The following is an 18,647-nucleotide window of genomic DNA, read 5'->3' on the forward strand; positions in this document are numbered from 1 at the left end:
ATCATGTTTCAAGGTCTGACGCACAGGTCTGTCCTTTACACATGCGCAGCACTTACATCTATTGCCTATATCATGTAAGCGTGTCATCTTCCTGTTGGTGGACCACAAGCGCATCATCTCTCAGGGCCTGACACGCAGGTCTGCCTCCGCGTCATCGCTCAGGGCCTGACACGCAGGCATGCCCCCTGCGCATGCGCGGCAATTCAGCACTTACTTCTATTGCCTTCATTATGTAAGCGCGTCATCTTCCTGTGTCTGGAACACAGATTCACTCTTTGGGCATGCACGGTAACCTGGCATATACACATGTTACCCTCATCACACAGCGGCCGCCTGCTGATGTGATTGCAATTGCACTATATAAGGGGCCTGTGGATACAACTGGCTACTACCCCTGACGAAGCTGCAGGGTGAAGCGACACGAGTTGGGCATCTGTGGGCAGAGTGGTCTCCCTTGGTTAATATTATGTGATTCTTATTGTTTATCTTTATCTCTTTCCCCACATGCAAGGGATGGTAATTGTTTATTGTATGGCTTTGTCTGAATAAATCATTACTATGTAAATTGACATTGTCTCTTTTCACCCATATATTTGCATCAGGCACAATGCCTTCTGTGTATTAAGATTCAGGTCCACTTGGCGTAATTATTCACTTCATTGTGAAATTACACACTGTTCATTAGCCAAAGTTTGGTCCTTTTTCATTTATTCTTTGAGACAAGAGACAAATAATTCAAGGCATTCAATACACACAACAGAGGATGTTCTTCCTGCGTCAGCTGAAAAGATATGGTTTGTCTAAGAATCTGCTGATCTTATTCTTTAATGCTGTCATCAGATCTGTGACTTGTTCCTCTCTGATAGTCTGGTATGGGGGAGCCACTGCGCATGACAAACTCCGCTTACAAAGGACATTCAGAACAGCAGAGAGAATTATAGGTTCCCCCCTGCCTAAAATCCAGGATCTTTATGATAAGAGTATTCGATCCCTCGCATTGAAAATTTCATCCGATCCCTCTCACCCGGGACACTCCTCATTCCAACTACTCCCTTCAGGACGTCGCTTCAGAGTCCCCAAATGCAGCACCAACCGCCATATGAACAGCTTCTATCCACTCTCTGTTCAACAATTAAATCGTCATGTGTAGACTATATACTGTATCTGTCTTGTTAGATGTTACTTGTTGTATCTGTTGTTATATATTATGTTGCCTCTTTGCCACAAAGAATTCCTTGTATATATGTAATATGTACTTGGCAATAATAAATTTGATTGATTGATTGATTGATATATTAACCCTTTCATTTATTGGGAGAAAAGAGCATTGTTGAGAGTCTATGTTATTGTTACATCATGTTTTGCATGTATATGTATGCTCTTACTTCACCTGTCCACAATCTCCATTTTAGTGTTTTTTAACTGTTTTTATTATGCACTTGGCCTTCCTGGCATTTGCTTAAACAATAAAAGTATTTTTTGCATATTTATATCCAGCTGTGAGAGCGCTCATTTTCTGTGCTTCTTTTTTCTTTTTTCCTTCTTTGGTATTTTTGGCACTGTGCTGCACCCAGCATAGTTATTCATGTGTTAAATATAGTGGTGCCCACCCAACACATATATAAATCACCACAACATTCCCGCTTCTGTGCCTACTTAAACTTTTGCTGCTGACAATTAAACATTAAGCTTTGCAAGCGAACCAAGTTGAGATGGAGGAAGACTTGAGACAAGGAGATACTGCCCAGTCTCATCTTTTCTCATCTGCTCAGCACAGATTGGGTAACAATTCAGGAGGTGGAGGCTGAAGAAGAGGAAGAGGAACAGGAGCTAGCTGAGCACAACAGAGGCCAGCTCCCACGGAAGCTTCGCTGGGTCTCCTGTACTGAGGACAGCAGAGAGGAGGATGAGATGGAGAAAAAGGAAGAGCTGAAGAGTCGTCATCATGGTGGATACAGGAAAGTTTTGGCTGTAGAGACCTTGCCACATATGGCTGACTTTATGTACCGTTGCCTTTCCCGTGAACCTCACATTACATTCATCTTGGCCGCAAAAGAGTACTGGTTGTTCACCCTGCTAGACCCACACTACAAGGAGAACTTTGCATCTTTTCTTCCTGAGGCAGAGAGGTCTTCTAAAATGGTGCTATACCAAAGGGTCATTGTGGAAAATATGCTGAAAAAATTCCCATCAGACAACATTAGCAGCAAGGGGACAAGTTTCCTGGCCCAACCAAGGAGGAAAGGTGAGGGAGAGACATAACAGGCACAGCAGAGACAGGGATACACTTTAAAATGCAATTTCACATCGATTTGGAATGTTGTATTGTCACTCCTTAAAGTAGAGTAAAAGTGTGACCTCATTGTTTTCAGCAGTGATCTGGAAATTAGAGATACTTTCAGGCGTCTTCCCCATATTGTTCTCCTCCCATCCATTTAAACATTTTCACTGCCCCCAGGACCTTTTTGTAGGGTGTGCGGGGAAATAAGCTTGGCTTTCACATTGATTACCATTATACTTGTTTCTCAAAATGAGTATTCGAGCATTAGCAATTGCTCGATTCGAGCAACGAGCAACTGAGCATTTCAATGCTCACTCATCTCTAATAAGCACCCCATTTCCTGAGGAATGTCTGTACAACTCCTCAATAGTACCTTGAAAATCTGCTGCTCTAGGAAAATTCATGTAACAATATGGTGACCTTCCAATACAGACAACTGTCAACTAAAGTCCCATGAATTCAATTCCTTTCATTCTCAATTCCCCTTTAGTGGATCTTCTGCTCTCCATGGGCAAACTTCTGAATGGTTTAGATGGACTTTATGGCCTGATCCAAGGTTCTTGTTTCTTCCCCAAATTCTTTGTCTTCAACAAGACATCCCTTGCCTGAGCTTCAAACTGCCAAATGTCTCCTTACCCCTTTAAAGGGTTGTCTGGTCCAAACTGATAAGTCTGCAGTCACTTTATGTTACTGCAGACTTATGAATCACTGGTTTCTGAGTTGGTACCGGAGGGTATGTACGCATTATGCATACTCCCGGCCACAGACTGTCCAGTGGACACAGCATTGCTCTGTACACTTGAGAGGCTAAAGTGTCTGGAAGAGAGAGATTCCTTCAGAATTTTAGCCCTCTTAGCTATTAACTTAGGACTTTTCTTGTTAAAAAAAATTATCAACAGGGTCATCTGTGGGTACACATTGGTGGGTACATACTCTTCTGGTAGCTGTAATATTTGTACTCATATCATTGCGGGAAAAAATATCATAACTAGTGATGATCAAATATTGAAATATTCAGATTCAGGAAAATTGTCACAAATGATTTCTAATATCCTTGTATACGTACCGAATAACAAATCCAATGCAAGTCAATGGGAAAGCTGAATAGTTTTCTGTTGGACCCAACAAACAGATCTGGGGACATGGGAAAAAGCTGAAATTGATGGAAAAGAGCTAAAAGTAAATAGGAACAGCATTGAGAAGATGCCTGCATGCCTTTCTGACTCACATATTGTATCTGGGAATAATGTTGTCAGACTATTTGCAGCCTTTACGGATTTTTAACCCCTTCATGATTGGAGGTATTTTTGGTTTTGCGTTATCGCTTTTTTCTACCCTTCTTCCCAGAGCCATAACTTTTTTATTTTTCTGTCAGTATGGCCATGTGAGGGCTTGTTTTTTGCAGGACGAGTTTTACTTTTGAACAACATCGTTGGTTTTAACATATCGTGTTCTGGAAAACAGGAAAAAAATTCCAAGTGCGGTGAAATTGCAAAAAAGTGCAATTCTACAGTTGTTTTTTGTTTTGCTTTTTTATTAGGTTCACTAAATGCTAAAACAGACCTACCGTTATGATTTTCCAGGTCATTATGACTTCATAGACACCAAACATGTCTAGGTTCTTTTTTTATCTAAGTGGTGAAAAAAAAATTTCCGATAACCGTAGCGTCTCCATTTTTTGTGATCTAAGGTCAGGTGAGGGCTTATTTTTTGCACACCGAGCTGACGTTTTTAAAGATACCATTTTGATGCAGATACATTGTTTTGATCGCCCGCTTTTGCATTTTAATGCAATGTCACATTGACCAAAAAAATGTAATTCTGATGTTTTGACTTTTTTATCGCTACACCGTATAGCAATCAAGTTAATCTTTTTTTACTGATTGGACAATTCTGAACTCGGCAATACCAAATATGTGTATGTTTCTTTTTATTGTTTTATTTTGAATGGGGCGAAAGAGTGGTGATTTGAACTTTTATAAAAAAAAATTTTTATATTTTTAAAAATATTTTTTAACTTTTGTCATGCTTCAATAGTCTCCATGATAGACTAGAAGCTGCCATAACCCGATCGGCTCTGCTACATGCAAGCTATGATCAGATCACTTGCATGTAGCAAAATACCTCACTTTCTATGACCGCCGACCACCGAGTGGCGCTCATCGCAATCTGGCAGTGACAACCATAGAGATCTCCAGGAGACCTCTGGTTATCATGCCAACCCATCGGTGACCTGCGATCACGTGACGGGGGTCACCAATGGACGGATTTCTGGAGTGATTGCCAGAAATGCATGTTAAATGCTGCTGTCAGCGTTTGAAAGCAGCATTTAACAGGTTAATAGCCGCAGGTGGATCGCGATTCCACCCACGGCTGTTCTAGGCACATGTCAGCTGTTTTGCCGGGAAAGATGTGGGCTCACCACCGGAGCCCACATCAAAGGGAGGGAGTCCGACGTGGGCGTGCTATTATGCGCAACGTCGGAAAGGGGTTAACCCGTTAGTGACGGAGCCAATTTGCAGCTTAATGACCAGGCCAATTTTTACAATTCTGACCACTGTCAATTTATGAGGTTATAACTCTGGAAAGCTTTAACAGATCCCGCTGATTCTGAGATTTTTTTTTTTGTAACATTTTATTTCATGTTAGTGGTAAAATTTCTTCGATATGACTTGTGTTTATGAAACAAATGGAAATATGCCGAAAATGTTTAAAATTTTGCAATTTTCAAAGTTTTAATTATTTGCCCTTAAATCAGAGAGATGACACAAAAATACTTAATAAATAGCATTTCCCACATGTCTGCTTTACATCAGCACAATTTTGGAACCAATTTTTTTTGTTAGAAAGTTATAAGAGTTAAAAGTTGACCAGCGATTTCTTATTTTTACAACTTAATTTACAAAACCATTTTTTTAGGGACCACATCACAGTTGAAGTCACTTTAAGAGGTCAATATGACAGACAATACCCAAAAGTGACACCATTCTAAAAAATGCACCCCTCAAGGTGCTCAAAATCACATTCAAGAAGTGGATTAACCCTTTACGTGCTTCACAGAAACTGAAGCAATGTGGATGGAAAAAATATAGCATTTACTTTTTTTTACAAACATTTTAATTCAAAACCAATTTTTTTTATTTTCACAAGTGTGAAAAGAGAAAATGAACCACAAGATTTGTGGTTCAATTTCTCCTGAATATGCCAATACCCCATATGTGGGGGTAAACCACTGTTTGGGTGCATGGCAGGGCTTGGAACGGAAGGAGCACCATTTGACTTTTTCAATGCAGAATTGGCTAGAGTTGAGATCGGATGCCATGTTGCATTTAGAGAGCCCCTGATGTGCCTAAACAGTGGAAACCCCCCAACAAATGACACCATTTTGGAAACTAGACCCCTTATGGAACTTATCTAGATGTGTGGTGAGCACTTTGAACCCCCAAGTGCTTTACAGAAGTTTATAACGCTGAGCAGTGAAAATAAAAAATCATTTTTTTCCTCAGAAATGATTTTTTAGCCTGCTATTTTTTATTTTCACAAGGCTAACAGAAGAAATTGGACAACAAAAGTTGTTGTGCAATTTGTTCTGAGTACACTGATACCCCATATGTGGGGGGAGAACCACTCGTTTGGGTGCATGGGAGAGCTCGGAAGGGAAGGAGTGCCATTTTGGAATGTAGACTTTGATGGAATGTTATGCAGGCATCATGTTGCTTTTGCGGAGCCCCTGATGTGCCTAAACAGTAGAAACCCCCCCACAAGTGACCCCATTTTGGAAACTAGACCCCCCAGGGAGCTTATCTTGATGTGTGGTGACCACTTTGAACCCCCAAGTGCTTTACAAAAGTTTATGACACAGAGCCGTGAAAATAAAAAATCATTTTTTTTCCACAAAAATGATTTTTTAGCCCACAATTTTTTATTTTCCCAAGAGAAATTAGACCCCAAAAGTTGGTGTGCAATTTTTCCTGAGTACGCTGATGCTCCATATGTTGGGGTAAACCACTGTTTGGTCACACGTCTGGGCTTTTTGAACGCAAAATTGGCTGGATTCAATGGTGATGCCATGTCACGTTTGGAGACCCCTTGATGTGCCTAAATAGTGGAAACCCATCAATTCTAGCTTCAACCCTAACCCCAACAAACCCCTAACCCTAATCCCAACCATAACCCTAATCCATAACCCTAATTCTAACCCTAATTCCAACCCTAACTTTAATTCTATCCCTAACCCTAATGGAAAAATGAAAATAAATATATTTCCCTATCTAAGAGGGTGATGAAGGAGGGGGTTATTTACAATATTTTTTATTTTGAGCACTGTGATAAGGTTTATCACAGTGATCAAAATGTACGTTGAATGAAAGAAATCTGCACTGCGCATGCGCCCATCATTTTCTTCCTGGAAGAAGATGGCGGCACTCATGGAGGGGGAGCGCGTGGGCCGAGGGCCACCGGAAGATACCGGGGGGGGACCCTATTTCTCTCTCCTCTAATGTGCAATGACATCAGAGGAGAGAGAAATTAAAAGACACATATGACTTTTTTTTTGGTCGCCGTTATACGGTTAATAAAAGCGATCGCAAAAGCGGGGTCGGTAAAAACCGACCCGAATCATGTTCTCTGGGGTCTCGGCTACCCCCGGTAGCCGAGACCCCTAAGAAAATCCGACTCTGGGGGGCGCTATACACTTTTTCCACAGCGCTGTTAATTAACGGCGCTGTGGTTTAAGTACCCTTAAATACCTCCGTTAAAAGGCGTATCGGCGGTCATTAAGGGGTTAAAAAGACCTTCCAAACTAAACCAAAATTTTTTTTAAGGGAAGAATGCTAAGAAACATTTTTTCCTTCATAATTACATGTATATAACGCAAAATAAAAATAATAAAAAAAAAATACCTCCCCTTTAGCATATGTTCACACGGAGCATTTTGGCTTTATTTTTTACTTTAACATTTGTGAGGGCTTTCACTCCTACATTTGGGAGGACCCTCCCTAATGCCAAATAGTTAGCAAAATAGTGGAATACTTCTTCCCCATCCCTTTACAATGCCATTTTAAATATGCCCATTTGAATTTTGGGCTTAGCCTGCCACCACCACCATGTCCACCGCCATGTCATTATGCAGTCCTCGCTGACAATTAACAAAGTGTCAGCTGGTGCTGTGAAACCTGAGTTTGGGAAGGGACCTCAGATGGCCCTGTATCATACATTTGGGAGAGCTCTCACTCCTACTTTCGGAAGGGCCCTCCCTCATGCCAAATACTTAGCAAGATAGTGGAATACAAATTCCCCATCGCTTTACAATGCCATTTCAAATATGCCCATTTCAATTTTGGACTTTGCTCGCCACCACCACCATGTCCACCATCATGTCATTGTGCAGGGCAGGCCTCGCTGACAATTAACAGAGTGTCAGCAGGTGCTGTGAAACCTGCATTTTGTGAGCTCCACATTTCATTTTTGCCTCCGGATCCCAATGGAGCAACTGTCATAGCTAGTGATGAGATAGCATACTTGGTATTGCTTGTTTCTCGCCCAAACATCGCTGTACTCGCGGTACTCGGCGAGCACTGAGCATTTCTGGGTTTGCGCGGCGGGAATTCGGGTCCCCTAACTGCATGTTTGATGCTATAAAAAGCGCCAATCAACATGCAGGGATTGTCTGCCATGCACTGTAATGCCGTAGCCATTTTGTTTGTGGTATTACAGTGATTGACTGGCTGCACAGCCTCATCAGCTCTATAAGAGACCTGCCGCCGCCTTGCTCGTGGCATTCAGCCCCGGATTCGGACAGTGTAGGGAGAGTTGCTGCCAAGAGAGGGTCTGATTTGTGGGTTTATAAGTTAGTGTGGGTATACCATCATAGAATGCACAAATCCAGCTAAACCAACAGTCCTTCTAGTGACTAATTACAGGGTATATAGATTGCAGCGCTAGGTAGGCAGGGGGTGTATGTGGCTATATACATATCAGTGCATGCACTGTATGTGGGTATATAGATGTCATTTCATACATCAAGAGGGTCCATACTGTCTGCTGCTGCATATTACATATATTGACCATATATACGTAGCCCCAAGTATCAGTGGCCAGGAATAATTTTTTTGCATCTTAATCCTGATTATTTTATTCCAAAGCAATCCAGAACCCCTTTTTTTCTCCATTTGCTTGCTGACACTGCAGAATACAGCCAGATCCTTTTCATAGTACAGATGAAAATCCAGCTATTTTAGACGGGTTTCCCCATCCCAACTATCATATTTGAGTGCGCAGAATGTTTAACCATTTTTTGTGGTACTGTTAAATTTTTTTGTAGTGTTGTATAAAATTTCTTGACACCATTTTGCTGCTCAAAAAATATTTAGCTTCCCAAAAAATATCTAGCTACAGGGCAGATATTTTACACGGGGTTTTGTCCGCCACACGGATTGCATATCATTGAGCTCAAAATTGTGTCATTTCAGGCCTCCATAGAATTTTTTTGTTGTGCCTTAGCCTACTTATTGACACAATTTAGTTGGGCAAAAAAAACTAACAAAAAAAAACAGGCCAGATATTTGAAAATGGGCTATCTACGTCTGGCTCCTCATCTATCTGTGGGCTATAAATTGTGGCATTTGAGACCTCCATTCAACTGTTTTGGCTCTCTGTGACCCTAATTATATACACTATTTTGCGGTTACAACGAAAAACACAGGCCACATATTGGACAGTTTGGTATCTCCTTATGACACCTCAGCTTTCTGTGGGCTACAAATTGTTGCATTTCAGGCCTCCATTCAACTGGTTTTGCTTTGTTTTACCCTAGTTCTTGAAACCAGTTTTATAAAAACAAAATTTTTTTTTACCTATAGTCCAGATATTTTAATCTGTGGTTTTCCCGCACACGGATCACATATAAGTTCACTCCTAATTCAGCCATTTGTAGTGAACATGGAAAATATTGTAGTCCATTTAAATTGGGCAAGGCGCGTGGCAAGGGACAGGGAAGTGGACTTGATGGTGATGGTGCATGCAGAGGCCGAGGCAATGGGCAAGCTGAAATTGGGCCACAACAAACACCCATATGTTCTCTCCAGACATTCCTGACCGAATTACTCGGAGACTGCAGAACACCACTATTGAAACCAGAGCAGTGTCAAAAGGTTGTTGGTTTGATAGTGGATAATGCTTCCAGTCACTTTGACACCACCACCAGCACCCTGTCTTTCACACGATCAAGTATGATTAGCCATGAGTCTGGATCGCATATTTCTCACCCTGATCCTCCTTCCTCTCGCCAAGCCAAGTGCCCGGAGACAACTGATCCCACAATTGGACACTCCGAAGAGCTGTTCACTTTTCCATTTATAGATTCGGGCCTCTCGTCCAATCCACTTGAAGCGAGGCAAGATTAGATTGCATGTAGTTGTAAGGTTTGGCCAGAACCGTAGTCATGGCAGAGGACACCTGGGATTTAGTGTCCTGGCCTCCCATCACAGAACCATATTCATCATTTGTCAGCATACGTGTGCCTTAAGGACCAGCTTCTTCGAATTCCCTTTTCTGCTGTGGGAGATCCTCTCCAGATTGGTCAGAAGAAACTGAGACACAGTCCAATTCAACTTCAACAATAACATCTTTACTGGTTTCTTTACACAGCGCATCCAAAGATTTCACACTTTTTATAACAGGCTTCATAAAACAATGTTCCTTTTCTGTCCCTGTGTTACTCTCGTGATCACACGGCGCGGGTCAGACCATCCATGACGGTTCCTCAGTAATTTCTTTGTGCAGCTCTAATACGGGTATGCTTCCCTCAGTCTGTTTCACCCCAGACACAAGATCATTAATCTCCGTAGCAAAGGAGCCATCATAAAGCCCAAATGGGCAGTCAAAAGACATGCACCAGGGGTATATGGGAGAACCCCACGTGTATTGCTGTGCAAAACAGCTTTGTCAGGAGAAGTCTGTACCCGGTCCTGTAAACAACCATTATATAGAGACAAATTAATGAGCCTAAGTGTTACTACACATCCCGATCCTCACTAATGGGAGACTTTCAGCACACTAGTAAACACTTAGGCTCATTAATTTGTCTCTATTTAATGGTTGTTATCAGGACCCGATACAACTTCTCCTGACAAAGCTGTCTTGCACAGCGATATGCGAGGGGTTCTCCCACATACCCCTGGTGCATGTGGCTTGACTGCCTAGCTGGGCTTTATGATGGCTCCTTTGCTGTGAGCTATCATTATATTAACATTCCTCTTCATGAAGCTTTATTTTCAGAACTATTAGTGTGTTTCAGCTTGTGCTTTTGTACTCTTTACTTGCAACACCAGCATGCACATAAACATGTTTTTGTCCTTTTTTTATATTCATATCATGCAATTCCTATACAACTTTTTATTAGGCTCATTTTCAAGTGATTATATATTGTTAGCCTTATAGGGTTGTGCAGTATGATCAGTTACCAGTATTTCTGGAAAGAGGATGTCTATGATTTTTTCTGGTGTTACTATTTAATGTTTGTGGAGCCTTGTATAAATATTGTCCCATGCCAGAGATATCATTTTCAGGGGTATGTTTGGATCATCATACCGTATCCCGGTTTTAGATGTTTTTAATGTTTGTTGTTTGTCCTTGGTTTTTGCAATAAAGATTTTGTAATATTGTCTTATATTAGGTGTGGACTAGTGTTGAGTGATACCACCCGATATTGAAAAATATCGGATCTGCCGATCTAAAAAAAGTATCGGGTATCGCCGATTCCGATCCCGGAAGTCCCATTCAAGTTAATGGGACAGAAATATCGGAATTAAAAAAGCCCCTTTCGGGAGGGGGAAGAGTGTGGGCGGTGCGTGGGCGGACACTGTGCGTGTCTGTGTGTGCGGGTGGGGCCCGTGCAGGCTGTCGGTGGTCTGTACGGGCATCTCGGGGGCCTGTGCCGGCTGCCGGTGGTCTGTACGGCCCTCTCGGGGGGCCTGTGCCGGCTGCCGGTGGTCTGTACGGGCCTCTCGGGGGCCTGTGCCGGCTGTCGGTGGTCTGTGCCTGCTGCCGGGGGCCTGTGCTGGCTGCCGGTGGTCTGTACGGGCCTGCCGGGGGCTTGTGCCAGCTGCTGGGGGTCTGTACGGGCCTGCGGGGGGCTTGTGCTGGCTGCCAGGGGTCTGTACAGGCCTGCCGGGGGCTTGTGCCGGCTGCCGGGGGCTTGTGCCGGCTGCCGATGGTCTGTACGGGCCTCTCGGGGGCCTGTGCCGGCTGCCGGTGGTCTGTGCCGGCCTGCCGTGGGCCTGTGCCGGCTGTCGGCGGTCTGTGCGGGCCTGCCAGGGGTCTTGTGTCTGTGCAGGCATCGTCCGATGGGACTACAAGTCCCATCGGGCTATGCCTGCTACACTGACAGTGATTGACACATTAGCCAATGATGGGACAGTAGTAGTCCCATCATCCGGCTAATGTGTTGAATGTAAAAAAAAAAATACATACTACATACATACATACTACATTCATACAACATACATACTACATTCATACAACATACATATAAACTACATACATGCTACATATATACTACATTCATACAACATACATACATACTACATACTACATACATGCTTCATATATACTAGATTCATACAACATGCATACATACATACTACATACATACTTCATATATACTACATTCATACAACATACATACTACATACAACATACATGCTACATACTACATTCATACAACATACATACATACTACATACAACATACATACATACTACATACATACTACATTCATACAACATACATATATACTACATGCTACATACATACTACATATATACTACATTCATACAACATACATATATACTACATACTACATACATACTACATATATACTACATTCATACAACATACATACATACTACATACAACATACATGCTACATACTACATTCATACAACATACATACATACTGCATACAACATACATGCTACATATATACTACATTCATACAACATACATGCATACTACATACAACATACATGCTACATACTACATTCATACAACACACATACATGCTACATACTACATACATGCTACATATATACAACATTCATATAACATACATACATACTACATACAACATACATGCTACATATATACTATATTCATACAGCATACATATATACTACATATATACTACATTTATACAGCATACATACATACTACATACTACATACATATATACTACATTCATACAACATACATACATACTACATACATAATACATACAATACATTCATACAATACATACATATAGACATACAGTACATACAACATAGAGTACATACTCACCAATACTTGTCACATTGTTCCCCGAAGCCAGTGTCATCTATGAAAAAATATGAAAATAACAAACAAGCCATATACTCCCTGATCCGCAGAAATCCACGAGGGTCCCACGCCGATTTCCCATGGAGAACAGCAGCATCAGCTGATGCGACCGCTCTCTAGGGGCTTCAATAATCCAATGTCGGAAGGTAGGTATCCTTCCGCCACTGTAAAAAAAATAGTCCCTAGTCTCACTTTATGGCAAAAGCTGTGTGAGAAAGTTCCCAGGCAGTTTTTACCATAAAGTGAGACTAAGGACTATTTTTTTAAAAGTGGCGGAGGAATACAGTGTGGAAGGATACCGACCTTCCGTCATTGGATTATTGAAGCCCCTAGAGAGCGGTCGCATCAGCTGATGCTGCTGTTCTCCACGGGAAATCAGCATGGGACACTCACTCGTGGATATCTGCGGATCAGGGAGTATTTGGTGGTTTGTTTTTTTCTAATTTGTTTCATAGATGACACTGGCTTCGGGGATCAAAGTGACAAGTGATGGTGAGTATGTACTCTATGTTATATGTACTGTATGTCTATATGTATGTATTGTATGAATGTATGAATGTATTGTATGTAGTATGTATGTAGTATGTAAGTAGTATATATGCATGTTGTATGAATGTATGAATGTATTGTATGTAGTATATATGTAGTATGTATGTAGTATGTATGTCTGTTGTATGAATGTAGTATATATGTAGCATGTATGTAGTATATATGTATGTTGTATGAATGTAGTATATATGTAGCATGTATGTTGTATGTAGTATGTATGTATGTTGTATGAATGTAGTATATATGTAGTATGAATGTAGTATATATGTAGTATGTATGTAGTATGTAGCATGTATGTTGTATGTAGTATGTATGTATGTTGTATGAATGTAGTATATATGTAGTATGTATGTATGTATGTTGTATGAATGTAGTATATATGTATGTAGTATGTAGTATGTATGTATGTTGTATGAATGTTGTATGAATGTAGTATATATGTAGTATGTATGTATGTATGTTGTATGAATGTAGTACATATGTATGTAGTATGTAGTATGTATGTATGTTGTATGAATGTAGTATATATGTAGTATGTATGTAGTATGTATGTAGTATGTAGTATATATGTATGTTGTATGAATGTAGTATATATGTAGTATGTATGTAGTATGTATGTATGTTGTATGAATGTAGTATATATGTATGTAGCATGTAGTATGTTGTATGAATGTAGTATATATGTAGAATGTATGTAGTATGTATGAATGTAGTATGTATGTAGTATGTATGTATGTTGTATGAATGTAGTATATATGTAGCATGTATGTAGTATGTATGTATGTTGTATGAATGTAGTATATATGTAGCATGTATGTTGTATGTAGTATGTATGTATGTTGTATGAATGTAGTAGCATGTATGTTGTATGTATGCATGTTGTATGAAAGTAGTATATATGTAGTATGTATGTAGTATGTAGCATGTATGTTGTATGTAGTATGTATGTATGCTGTATGAATGTAGTATATATGTAGTATGTATGTAGTATGTGGTATATACTGTATGTATGTTGTATGAATGTAGTATATATGTAGTATGTAGGTAGTATGTATGTTGTATGTATGTTGTATGAATGTAGTATATATGTAGTATGTATGTAGTATATATGTATGTTGTATGAATGTAGTATGTATGTAGTATATCTGTAGTATGTATGTTGTCTGAATGTAGTACTGTATATATGTAGTATGTATGTTGTATGAATGTAGTATATATGAAGTATGTATGTAGTATGTATGTAGTATGTATATATTGTGGCAGGGCTAAGGGTCGTGTAATCGATGGGAGATATGTGTCTCATAAATGGCTTGTCTCTATAATGTAAGGCAGAAGTAAAGCATAACAGATATTGTTATTGTTTTTGTTGAAGGACCTGTGGTGAGGTCACAGTCAGGTGACCAGTCAGCTGCTGGGAACGTGGGTGTGGCTACAGCCTTATAATGTGGCCTGCTCCTGAACCAAGGAGTTGTGTGTGGGGAGGACTAAGCCTCCCATGTGTGCTGAGACTCCTGCTCTGAGTCTACAACTATGGACATTGTGTTATTTTGCCTGAGCTAAATGGCTATTTGTTTGCTGTTACGTTGCCTTGTACGTTTATGCCGTGAATAAACTGCAAGCACTGTGGAAGAACCTGTCTCACATTTGTCTCCCGCTGCACCTAAGCGAGCCACATCCCCACAATTGGTGGTACACGTGCGGGCAGCGGTCCCAGCAGAGACTTGAGACAGTTGCTGCATGTCCTGGATGAAGTTTGCAGCGGGGCAACAAGCATTGCCTGGAATCATGGAGGACCTCATGAAACACCTGGTCCAGTCCCAGGCACTGCAGCAGGAAACCAACAAGCTGTTGTTACAGCAGATCCAGCAAAGCCAGCAGGAGCAGCGGCAGCAGTTCCAGCAAAGCCAGCAGGAACAACGGCAGCAGATGCAGCTTCTGGCAACCGCCATCCAGGAGGGCAGGACGAGCGCCCCAACCCCAGGTCGGGCTGATGCCACCGACGTCGAGAAGGCGGTAAGACGCGCATTACAAAAAATGACCCCTGAGGATGATGTGGAGGCCTTCCTGACGGTGTTTGAGAGGGTGGCTGAGAGGGAAAAACTTCAGCCAGAGCGGTGGGCGGAGGTACTGGCCCCTTACCTAACGGGGGAGCCCCAGAAGGCGTACTTTGACCTGACGGTACAAGATGCCAGAGAGTATCCCAAATTAAAAGCGGAAATTCTCGCCCGCTTGGGGGTAACAATGACTACCAGGGCACAGAGAGTGCATCGTTGGGCCTATCACCGGGACAAACCCCCGCGCTCCCAAATGTTTGACCTGTTGCACCTGGTCCAGAAATGGCTGCAGCCAGAGTCGGCTTCCCCTGCACAGATGGTAGAGCGAGTTGTGATGGATCGGTTTGTGCATTCTCTGCCGAGACCTCTACAGACTTGGGTTGCCCAGGGTGATCCCCAAAATGCTGATGAACTGGTTGGGCTGGTCGAGAGATACCAGGGGATGGAAGGTTCCTTGGGGAAGCAGCCCATTCCATATTGGGGGTCCCAGCAGGGGGCGGAGTCACAAAAAGGGGTGGTGCGTCCAAGGTCAAAAGGGGCGGGGGAGGCGGTGCCCAAGGTCCCCTCGGGTGTTATTTGCTGGAAGTGTCATGGGCCAGGACATATAGCGGCCCGTTGTCCCCAGACCACCGAGCAGATGGACTGCAGCATGGGACGCCGTAGTTCATACTACGCATATCCAGCTTGCAGTGTGAACTCGCTACCTAACAAGGGGCCACAAGCGTGTCCCGTGAAGGTGAACGGTCGAGCAGTAATGGCGCTTCTGGACTCCGGGAGCTTGGTGACCCTTGTGAGGGCCAGTTTTCCTCTAAACATACTCCCGGGTAAAAAGATTGGTGTTCGGTGCATACATGGCGATGCAAAGGACTACCCTATGGCTAGGGTGAAGATTGAAATGGCGCATGGCACCGAGTCGCATGAAGTTGGCGTTGTTCGAGACTTGTTGCATCCCATAATTATTGGCCGGGATTTCTGTCTGTTTTGGGATCTGTGGGGGATGGGTTCTGAGTGTGCTAGCAAGAGCAGGGAACCAATCCACCCCACTGAGGTATCGCCACCACCAGAGGCAGACGAGTTCCCTTTATGTGTCCTTGTTGGGGATGAAGAGGAAGGGTCCCCTGTACCTGACATCCCGGAGTTAGGGGTGGCCGGGGAGAATTTTGGGACTGCCCAACATAGGGACCCCACACTAAGGGAAGCCTTTAACAATGTCACCGTCATTAATGGGGTTGCACAAGAGCCGGGAGCAGACACAAGGTTTCCCCATTTTATGTTGAGTGGGGAATTGTTGTACCGGGTCACGAAAATAAGGGAGGAGGTGGCAGAGCAGTTAATAGTACCAGGCCCCTATAGACGAAAAGTGTTGGACATGGCCCATTCACACATCTTGGGGGGACACCTGGGGGTGGAAAAAAACCCAGGAACGGATTGTACAGAGGTTCTATTGGCCTGGGTGTCACCGGGAAATAGTAAACTATTGCAGGTCCTGCCCGACATGTCAGTTAACTGCCCCCACATCTCATTTTCGGAACCCTCTTGTGCCACTGCCCATTATTGAGGTGCCATTTGAGAGAATTGCCATGGACTTGGTCGGTCCCTTAGTTAAATCAGCTCGGGGCCATCAGTATATATTAGTCATCCTGGACTATGCCACACGCTATCCTGAGGCCATTCCCCTGAGAAACTCCTCTGCGAAGAGTATAGCCCGTGAGCTGGTCCATGTGTTTTCCCGGACGGGTTTGCCGAAGGAGATCCTGACCGACCAGGGGACACCTTTTATGAGCAAGGTGATGAGAGAATTGTGCAGAGTCTTGCAAATTTCCCAGCTGAGGACTTCAGTGTACCATCCACAGTCAGATGGCCTTGTTGAGAGGTTTAACAAGACCCTGAAGAGCATGCTGAGAAAAGTCATAGAGGAAGATGGTAGAGACTGGGATTGTCTCTTACCGTATTTACTGTTTTCTATCCGTGAAGTTCCCCAGGCCTCCACGGGGTTCTCCCCCTTCGAGCTTCTGTACGGCCGGCATCCGCGAGGTCTCCTAGATATAGCCAAGGAAACCTGGGAAGCCGAAGTCACGCCCCACAGAAGCGTCATTGAGCATGTGGCACTGATGCAGCAGAGGGTTGCAAAGGTGATGCCCATTGTTAAAGAACATCTCCGCCAGGCACAAGAGGCTCAGGCCAGGGTCTACAACCGGTCAGCCAGAGTGAGGCAGTTCAATCCGGGAGACCGAGTTCTCGTGCTAATCCCGGCGGTGGAAAGTAAGTTCTTGGCCAAGTGGCAAGGGCCATATGAGGTGGTGGAGAAACTGGGAGACGTAAACTACAAGATCCACCAACCCGGAAGACGGAAGCCATACCAGGTTTACCATGTTAACCTTATCAAGCCGTGGCAAGATAGAGAGCCAGCGGTAACTCCGTGCTTGCTGGGCAACCTAGAAGGGGAGGTTGGAGCCGTTACCATAGCGGAGACTCTATCGAAGGCCCAGAAGCAGCAGTGCCGGGAGTTACTCCAGAAAAACCGGGACCTGTTCTCAGAGTTGCCGGGGTGCACGAAGGTGGTGGAGCACGAAATTCTGACCGAGCCACATGTGCGGGTGAACGTGAAACCATATCGTATTCCTGAGGCCCGGCGAGAGGTAATCTCCAAGGAGGTGCAGCGTATGTTGAAGCTCGGGGTCATTGAGGAATCCAAGAGCGGCTGGTCGAGCCCGATTGTCCTGGTCCCAAAACCTGATGGTGAATGGAGGTTCTGCAACGATTACCGGAAGCTGAATGAGGTCTCCAAGTTCGACGCTTATCCCATGCCACGCGTTGATGAGCTCATCGAGAGACTTGGACCTGCCAGGTACATAACCACTTTGGATCTGACCAAGGGATATTGGCAGATCCCCATGGCACAGGAAGCCAAGGAGAAGACGGCATTCTCCACACCAGACGGGTGCTTCCAGTATGTCCGGATGCCGTTTGGCCTACAGGGAGCTCCAGCAACCTTCCAGAGGGCGATGGATAGAATCCTTGCACCTCATAAGCTATACGCTGCTGCATACCTGGATGATATCGTCATCTTTACCCCGGACTGGGAGACTCACCTGGAAAAGGTCCAAGCAGTGTTTGACGCTCTAAGAGAGGCAGGGTTTACAATAAACCCGAAGAAGTGTGCCTTGGGGAGAGAAGAAGCCAAGTACCTCGGATATGTAGTGGGGCGTGGCGAGATCAAACCCCAAATCAATAAAGTGGAGGCAATTCAAACATGGCCGAGACCTCTGTCAAAGAAGCAAGTTAAAGCCTTCCTGGGGATTGTGGGATATTACAGGAGGTTTATCCCAAACTTCGCCACAATGGCTGCACCTCTAACTGATCTGCTTAAAGGGACAAAGTCAGTG

Source organism: Dendrobates tinctorius, unplaced genomic scaffold (genome assembly GCF_039654945.1).
Source record: "Dendrobates tinctorius isolate UK_male_01 unplaced genomic scaffold, ASM3965494v1 ptg000103l, whole genome shotgun sequence".
In the NCBI taxonomy this organism is placed as follows: domain Eukaryota; kingdom Metazoa; phylum Chordata; class Amphibia; order Anura; family Dendrobatidae; genus Dendrobates; species Dendrobates tinctorius.